This window comes from Bos grunniens, chromosome 7 (assembly GCF_055505025.1).
Source record: "Bos grunniens cultivar Pamir isolate PY7600 chromosome 7, Bosgru_T2T1.0, whole genome shotgun sequence".
Classification (NCBI taxonomy): Eukaryota; Metazoa; Chordata; class Mammalia; order Artiodactyla; family Bovidae; genus Bos; species Bos grunniens.
The window spans coordinates 3481132-3489072 of NC_141171.1; the positions used below are offsets into that span (position 1 = coordinate 3481132).

At 42.6% G+C, this 7941-nt stretch overlaps 1 pseudogene; it reads left to right on the top strand.

Annotated features, from left to right (window-relative positions):
* The first annotated feature begins 217 nt into the window (after positions 1-217).
* Positions 218-1201, top strand: LOC147368028 (RNA-binding motif, single-stranded-interacting protein 2 pseudogene; annotated as a pseudogene).
* The last annotated feature ends 6740 nt before the right edge of the window (positions 1202-7941 follow it).

The window sequence follows — 7941 nt, forward strand, 5'->3', positions numbered from 1 at the left end:
TTAGAATTCCTAGAGAAGGGGAGAGCAGTACTTCTCTATGATCAGATAAGAGTGAGCCCTGTTCAAGAGGTCTCTTAGTGATCTTTGACATTCTAAGGCCAGAACTAACCTTCAGTACCCCACCTCACATGCAGCTTGGAGGCTGAACAAAGACGGAAGTCTGCAGCATGTGGTGTTGCTCAGGGACAGCTAAAGCAAACATCCCAACCAACCATGTGAACTTCAGCTTGGGCATAAATTTCAGGTTGGTCATATGTGCCATTGTCTCAGCAAATGGCACCACCAAGCAAGAGTACCCCTAACAGCAGCAGTGAGTGAGAGCATTTGTTAATGACCAACAGAGTAAAATCAATCTCTATGTCTGGGGAGAACAGCCAAGAACTAAGGACCAGGACCTAGTCCATGTGAGTCATATGGCAAGATTGTCTCCACTAAGGCCATACTGGGCAAGACCACAAACAAATGCAAAGGCTAAAGCTTTTTGACAGTCCCTCAACAACACAGAAAGCTGTACCAGCACTGAAAGCCAGTGGTGTACAGGCCTAGATGGCAAAGCAACAGGAGCAGGACCCCACAAATTTATACATCTCAAACTTCCCATTGTCGATGGATGAGCAAAAACTGGAGGGAATGCTGAAGCCCTTTGGTCAGTTTATCTCTACTTGAATCATTTGAGACACCAGTGGGACCCGCAGAGGGGTTGGGTTTGCAAGGATGGAATCCACAGAGAAGTGTAGAACTTCTTGGCCATCGGTTTTCATGCACCCATCATCACCCACTTTAGTAGAAAATATATTAAGACACCTTCTGGAGTATCAGCCCCATCTGATCCTTTGATGTACAGATTTGCTGATAGGGGTCCAAAAAATGACAGAACCAAGGAAAGTTGCAAAATGGATGGGCCTGGCTAAGGAATGGAAACATGAGTGGTATGGCTTTGACCTTTGACCCCACCACAGCTCCTCATATTGGGTCTTACATCACCCCCAACAGAAGGCTTGCTTAATCTGTACTGTCCCCATATCTTCCATCTCCTGTGTCTTCATATCAGAGAGTAACTCAGACATCTCCTCCACAAGTACCCAACCTATCTTGAAAGCACCACCAGTCACACCTCATGTAATCTTCAGGTTCAGTTCTGACACCAAGAATGGATCATCCCATTTCTTTCCAGCCCTCCTCCATGATGGGACATTTTACCCAGCAATTGGACTGCCTCTACTTCAGCGTCATGGCCACATATATGCCAACAGCTGTAGTTATACAAGGAACTTACATCTCCCAGTACATCCCTCTGCCTTCTTCTAATTTTTCAATCAAGAGCAGCCAGCAAAATTGAGTGACAGTAGATGTTCCCTCAGACCATAGGGTCTACTTTTTCCAGTTTAACAAGTAACAGTGGATTTCCCACCCCAACTTTGTTGACTATAAATGAATTCTTGGAGATGTTGAGGCTCCAGATTCCAGAGAACTGACTAGGAATACAGCTCCTTGGTGTGTGGGCCCTACTAAGGATGAACACTTGGCCATCAGTTTTCACAAGCCTCAGCCTGGTTAAAGAAACACTGGAGCAATTAGATATCCACAAGGTTTTTCCAGTAGTCATGTATGGATGTGAGAGTTGGACTGCAAAAATAATAATAATAGTAATAATAATAAATAAATGATAAATGGTTAAAAAAAAAAAAAAGAAAGCTGAGGCCTAAAGAATCGATGCTTTTGAACTGTGGTGTTGGAGAAGACTCTTGACAGTCCCTTGGACTGCAAGGAGATCCAACCAGTCCATCCTAAAGGAGATCAGTCCTGGGTGTTCATTGGAAGGACTGATGCTAAAGCTGAAATTCCAATACTTTGGCCACCTCATGTGAAGAACTGACTCATTGGAAAAGACCCTGATGCTGGGAAAGATGGAGGGCAGGAGGAGAAAGGGGTGACAGAGGATAACATGGTTGGATGGCATCACTGACTCGATGGACATGAGTCTGAGCAAGCTCTAGGAGTTGGTGATGGACAAAGAAGCCTGGGTGGTTGCAATCCATGGGTCACAAAGAGTCGGACACGACTGAGCGACTGAACTGAACTGAACACCCATTTGAATGCACAGTTCAAAAGAACAGCAAGGAGAGATAAGAAAGCCTTCCTTAGTGATCAGTTCAAAGAAATCAGTTCAGTTCAGTTCAGTCACTCAGTCGTGTCGGACTCTTCACAACCCCATGAATCACAGCACGCCAGGTCTCCCTGTCCATCACCAACTCCCGGAGTTCACTGAGACTCACGTCCATGGAGTCAGTGATGCCATCCAGCCATCTCATCCTCTGTCGTCCCCTTCTCCTCCTGCCCCCAATTCCTCCCAGCATCAGAGTCTTTTCCAATGAGTCGACTCTTCACATGAGGTGGCCAGAGTACTGAAGTTCCAGCTTCAGCATCATTCCCTCCAAAGAAATCCCAGGGCTGATCTCCTTCGGAATGGACTGATTGGATCTCCTTGCAGTCCAAGGGACTTTCAAGAGTCTTCTCCAACACCACAGTTCAAAAGCATCAATTCTTCGGCGCTCAGCCTTCTTCACAGTCCAACTCTCACATCCATACATGACCACTGGAAAAACCATGGCCTTAACTAGACGGACCTTTGTTGGCAAAGTAATGTCTCTGCTTTTGAATATGCTATCTAGGTTGGTCATAACTTTCCTTCCAAGGAGTAAGCGTCTTTTAATTTCATGGCTGCGGTCACCATCTGCAGTGATTTTGGAGCCCAAGAAAATAAAGTCTGACACTGTTTCCACTGTTTCCCCATCTATATCCCATGAAGTGATGGGACCAGATGCCATGATCTTCGTTTTCTGAATGTTGAGCTTTAAGCCAACTTTTTCACTCTCCACTTTCACTTTCATCAAGAGGCTTTTTAGTTCCTCTTCACTTTCTGCCATAAGGGTGGTGTCATCTGCATATCTGAGGTTATTGATATTTCTCCCAGCAATCTTGATTCCAGCTTGTGCTTCTTCCAGTCCAGCGTTTCTCATGAGGTACTCTGCATATAAGTTAAATAAGCAGGGTGACAATATACAGCCTTGACGTACTCCTTTTCCTATTTGGAACCAGTCTGTTGTTCCATGTCCAGTTCTAACTGTTGCTCCCTGACCTGCATATAGGTTTCTCAATAGGCAGGTCAGGTGGTCTGGTATGCCCATCTCTTTCAGAATTTTCCACAGTTTGTTGTGATCCACACAGTCAAAGGCTTTGGCATAGTCAATAAAGCAGAAATAGATGTTTTTTTGGAACTCTCTTGCTTTTTCCATGATCCAGTGGATATTGGCAATTTGATCTATGGTTCTTCTAACTTTTCTAAAACCAGCTTGAACATCAGGAAGTTTACAGTTCACATATTGCCAAAGCCTGGCTTGGAGAATTTTGAGCATTACTTTACTAGCGTGTGAGAAGAGTGCAATTGTGCAGTAGTTTGAGCATTCTTTGGCATTGCCTTTCTTTGGGATTGGAATGAAAACTGACCTTTTCCAGTCCTGTGGCCACTGCTGATTTTCCAAATTTGCTGGCATATTGAGTGCAGCACTTTCACAGCATCATCTTTCAGGATTTGAAATAGCTTAACTGGAATTCCATCACCCCCACTAGCTTTGTTCGTAGTGATGCTTTCTAAGGCCCACTTGACTTTGCATTCCAGGATGTCTGGCTCTAGATGAGTGATCACACCATCATGATTATTTGGGTCGTGAAGATCTTTTTTGTACAATTCTTCTGTGTATTCTTGCCACCTCTTATTAATATCTTCTGCTTCTGTTAAGTCCATACCATTTCTGTCCTTTACTGAGCCCATCTTTACATAAAATGTCCCCTTGGTATGTCTAATTTTCTTGAAGAGATCTCTAGTCTTTCCCATTCTATTGTTTTCCTCTATTTCTTTGCATTGATCACTGAGGAAGGCTTTCTTATCTCTTCTTGCTATTCTTTGGAACTCTGCATTCAGATGCTTATATCATTCCTTTTCTCCTTTGCTTTTTGCTTCTCTTCTTTTCACAGCTATTTGTAAGGCCTTCCCAGACAGCCATTTTGCTTTTTTGCATTTATTTTCCATGGGGATGGTCTTCATCCCTGTCTCCTGTACAATGTCACGAACTTCATTCCATAGTTCATCAGGCACTCTATCTATCAGATCTAGGTCCTTAAATCTATTTCTCACTTCCACTGTATAACCATAAGGGATTTGAATTAGGTCATACCTGAATGGTCTGGTGGTTTTCCCTACCTTCTTCAATTTAAGTCTGAATTTGTCAATAAGGAGTTCATGATCTGAGCCACAGTCAGCTCCCAGTCTTGTTTTTCTGACTGTGTTGAGCTTTTCCATTTCGGTGTTGACCATCTGGTGATGTCCATGTGTAGAGTCTTCTCATTATATCTTATTATATCTACTAATGCGGGCAGGAATCCCTCAGAAGAAACGGAGTAGCCATCATGGTCAACAAAAGAGTCCAAAATGCAGTACTTGGATGCAATCTCAAAAACGACAGAATGATATCTGTTCGTTTCCAAGGCAAACCATTCAAAGAAATAGAGGAAAACAATAGAATGGGAAAGACTGGAGATCACTTCAAGAAAATTAGAGTTCAGTTCAGTTCAGTTCAGTTCAGTCGCTCAGTCGTGTCCAACTCTTTGCGACCCCATGAATCACAGCACGCCAGGCCTCCCTGTCCATCACCAACTCCCAGAGTTCACTCAGACTCACGTCCATCAAGTCAGTGATGCCATCCAGCCATCTCATCCTCTGTCATCCCCTTCTCCTCTTGCCCCCAATCCTTCCCAGCATCAGAGTCTTTTCCAATGAGTCAACTCTTCGCATGAGGTGGCCAAAGTACTGGAGTTTCAGCTTTAGCATCATTCCTTCCAAAGAAATCCCCAGGCTGATCTCCTTCACAATGGACTGGTTGGATCTCCTTGCAGTCCAAGGGACTCTCAAGAGTCTTCTCCAACACCACAGTTCAAAAGCAGAGATACCAAGGGAATATTTTATGCAAAGATGAGCACAATTAAGGACAGAAATGGTATAGACCTAACAGAAGCAGAAGATATTAAGAAGAGGTGGCAAGAATACACAGAAGAACAATACAGAAAAGATCTTCTAGACCCAGATAATCACGATGGTATGATAACTCACCTAGAGCCAGACACCCTGGAATGCAAAGTCAAGTGGGCCTTAGGAAGCATCACTATGAACAAAGCTAGTGGAAGTGATGGAATTTCAGTTGAGCTATTTCAAATCCTGAAAGATGATACTGTGAAAGTGCTGCACTCAATATGCCAGCAAATTTGGAAAATCAGCAGTGGCCACAGGACTGGAAAAGGTCAGTTTTCATTCCAATCCCAAAGAAAGGCAATGCCAAAGAATGCTCAAACTACTGCACAATTGCACTCATTTCACATGCTAGCAAAGTAATGCTCAAAATTCTCCAAGCCAGGCTTCAACAGTATGTGAACTGTAAACTTCCAGATGTTCCAGTTGGATTTAGAAAAGGCAGAGGAACCAGAGATTAAATTGCCAACATACACTGGATGATCAAAAAAGTAAGAGAGTTCCAGAAAAACATCTACTTCTGCTTTACTGATTATATACCAAAGCCTTTGACTGTGTGGATCACAACAAACTGGAAAATTCTTCAAGAGATGGGAATACCAGACCACCTTAGCATCTTACCTGCCTCCTGAGAAATCTGTATGCAGGTCAAGAAGCCACAGTTAGAACTGGACATGAAACAATAGACTGGTTCCAAATAGGAAAAGGAGTACATCAAGACTGAATATTGTCACCCTGCTTATTTAACTTATATGCGGGGTACATCATGTGAAATACTGATCTGGATGAAGCACAAGCTGGAATCAAGTTACTAAGGAAAATATCAATAACCTCAAACAAGCAGATGACATCACCCTTATGGCAGAAAGCAAAGAACTAAAGAGCCTCTTGATGAAAGTCAAAGAGGAGAGTGAAAAAGTTGGCTTAAAACTCAACACTCAGAAAACTAAGATCATGGCATCTGGTCCCATCACTTCATGGCAAATAGATGGGGAAACAGTGACAGGCTGTATTTTGGTGGGCTCCAAAATCACTGCAGATGGTTATTTCAGCCATGAAATTAAAAGACACTTGCTCCTTGGAAGAAAAGCTATGACCAACCTAGACAGCATATTAAAAAGTAGAGAGATTACTTTGCTAACAAAGGTCCATCTAATCAAAGCTATGGTTTTTCCAGTAGTTATGTATGGATGTGAGCTGCTGCTGCTAAGTTGCTTCAGTCGTGTCTGACTCCATGCGACCCCATAGAGGGCAGCCCACCACGCTTCCCCATCCCTGGGATTCTCCAGCAAGAACACCGGAGTGGGTTGCCATTTCCTTTTCCAATGCAGGAAAGTGAAAAGTGAGAGTGAAGTTGCTCCATTGTGTCTGACTCTTCGCAACCCCATGGACTGCAGCCTCTTCTGTCCACGGGATTTTCCAGGCAAGAGTACTGGAGTGGGTTGCCACTGCCTTTTCCCATGGATGTGAGAGTTGGACTATAAAGAAAGCTAAATGCTGAAGAAATGATGCTTTGGAACTGTGGTGTTGGAGAAGACTCTTGAGAGTCCCTTGGACTGCAAGGAGATCCAACGAGTCAATCCTAAAGAAATCGGTCCTGAATATCCATCAGAAGGACTGATGCTGAAGCTGAAACTCCAATACTTTGGCCACCTGATGCAAAGAACTGACTCACTGGAAAAGATCCTGATGCTGGGAAGATTGATGGCAGGAGGAGAAGGGGACAACAGAGGAAGAGATGGTTGGATAGCATTTCTGATGCGATGGACATGAATTTGACTAAGCTCCGGGAGTTGGTGATGGACAAGGAAGCCTAGCATGCTGCAGTCACAAAAATTTGGACACAACTGAGCAACTGAACTGAACTGATTGAACTACAACCGTATGCTTGCTCTTCTTTCTTCCCTAAGATTCTTTAAAGGACATCAATTATATGTCCTTATAGGACAAAATTAATGATTATAGCAATGTATTATTGGGTTTGTAACACACATACACACATATGCAGGCTTCCTAACTGGCACTAGTGGTAAAGAATCCACCTGCCAATGCAGGAGACATAAGAGGCTCAAGTTTAATCCCTGGGTCTGGAAGATCCTCTTGAGGAGGGCAGAGCAACCCACTTCAGTATTCTTTCCTGGAGAATCCCACGGACAGAGGAACCTGGTGGGCCATGGTCCATTGGGTCACAAAGAGTCAGACACAACTGAAGCAAGTTAGGACACATGCAATATGTACAGCAATAATATAACAAAAGGCGGGGGGGGGAATAGAACTATGAAGGAGTAAAGTTTCTATATATTCTTGATTTAAGTTAATATAAATCTGGAGTCCATTTTGATAAGATTTATACAGGTATATCTCATTTTACTGTGCCTCACTTTATTATGTTTTGCAGGCTTTGCTCTTTTTTTCTTTTAACAAATTGAAGGTTTGTGGCAATCCAGTGCCAATAAAGTCTTACTGGTACCGTTTTTCCAACAGTATTTGCTCATTTTATGTCTCTGTGTCACAGTAATTTTTGCAGTATCATAACCCCTTCACCAACAGAATAATTATGAATGGCTAAAACATAATTAAAATGCAGACATTATCAGACTAGATAAAACAAAACAAAGATCCTACTACTTACTGTCCCCAAGTGACACACTTTAAATTCAAAGATACAAACAGTAAAACGATATAAAAAAACATATACCAAGAAAACCATAGAAGAACTAGAGTAGCTATACCAATACCAGACAAAATGCATGTTAAAACAAAAATATTACTAAGATAAAGAAGGACATTCAAAAATTATAAAAGAGGCAATTCATTATGAACATATATCCATTGAAAACAGAGTCCAAAATTCAGGC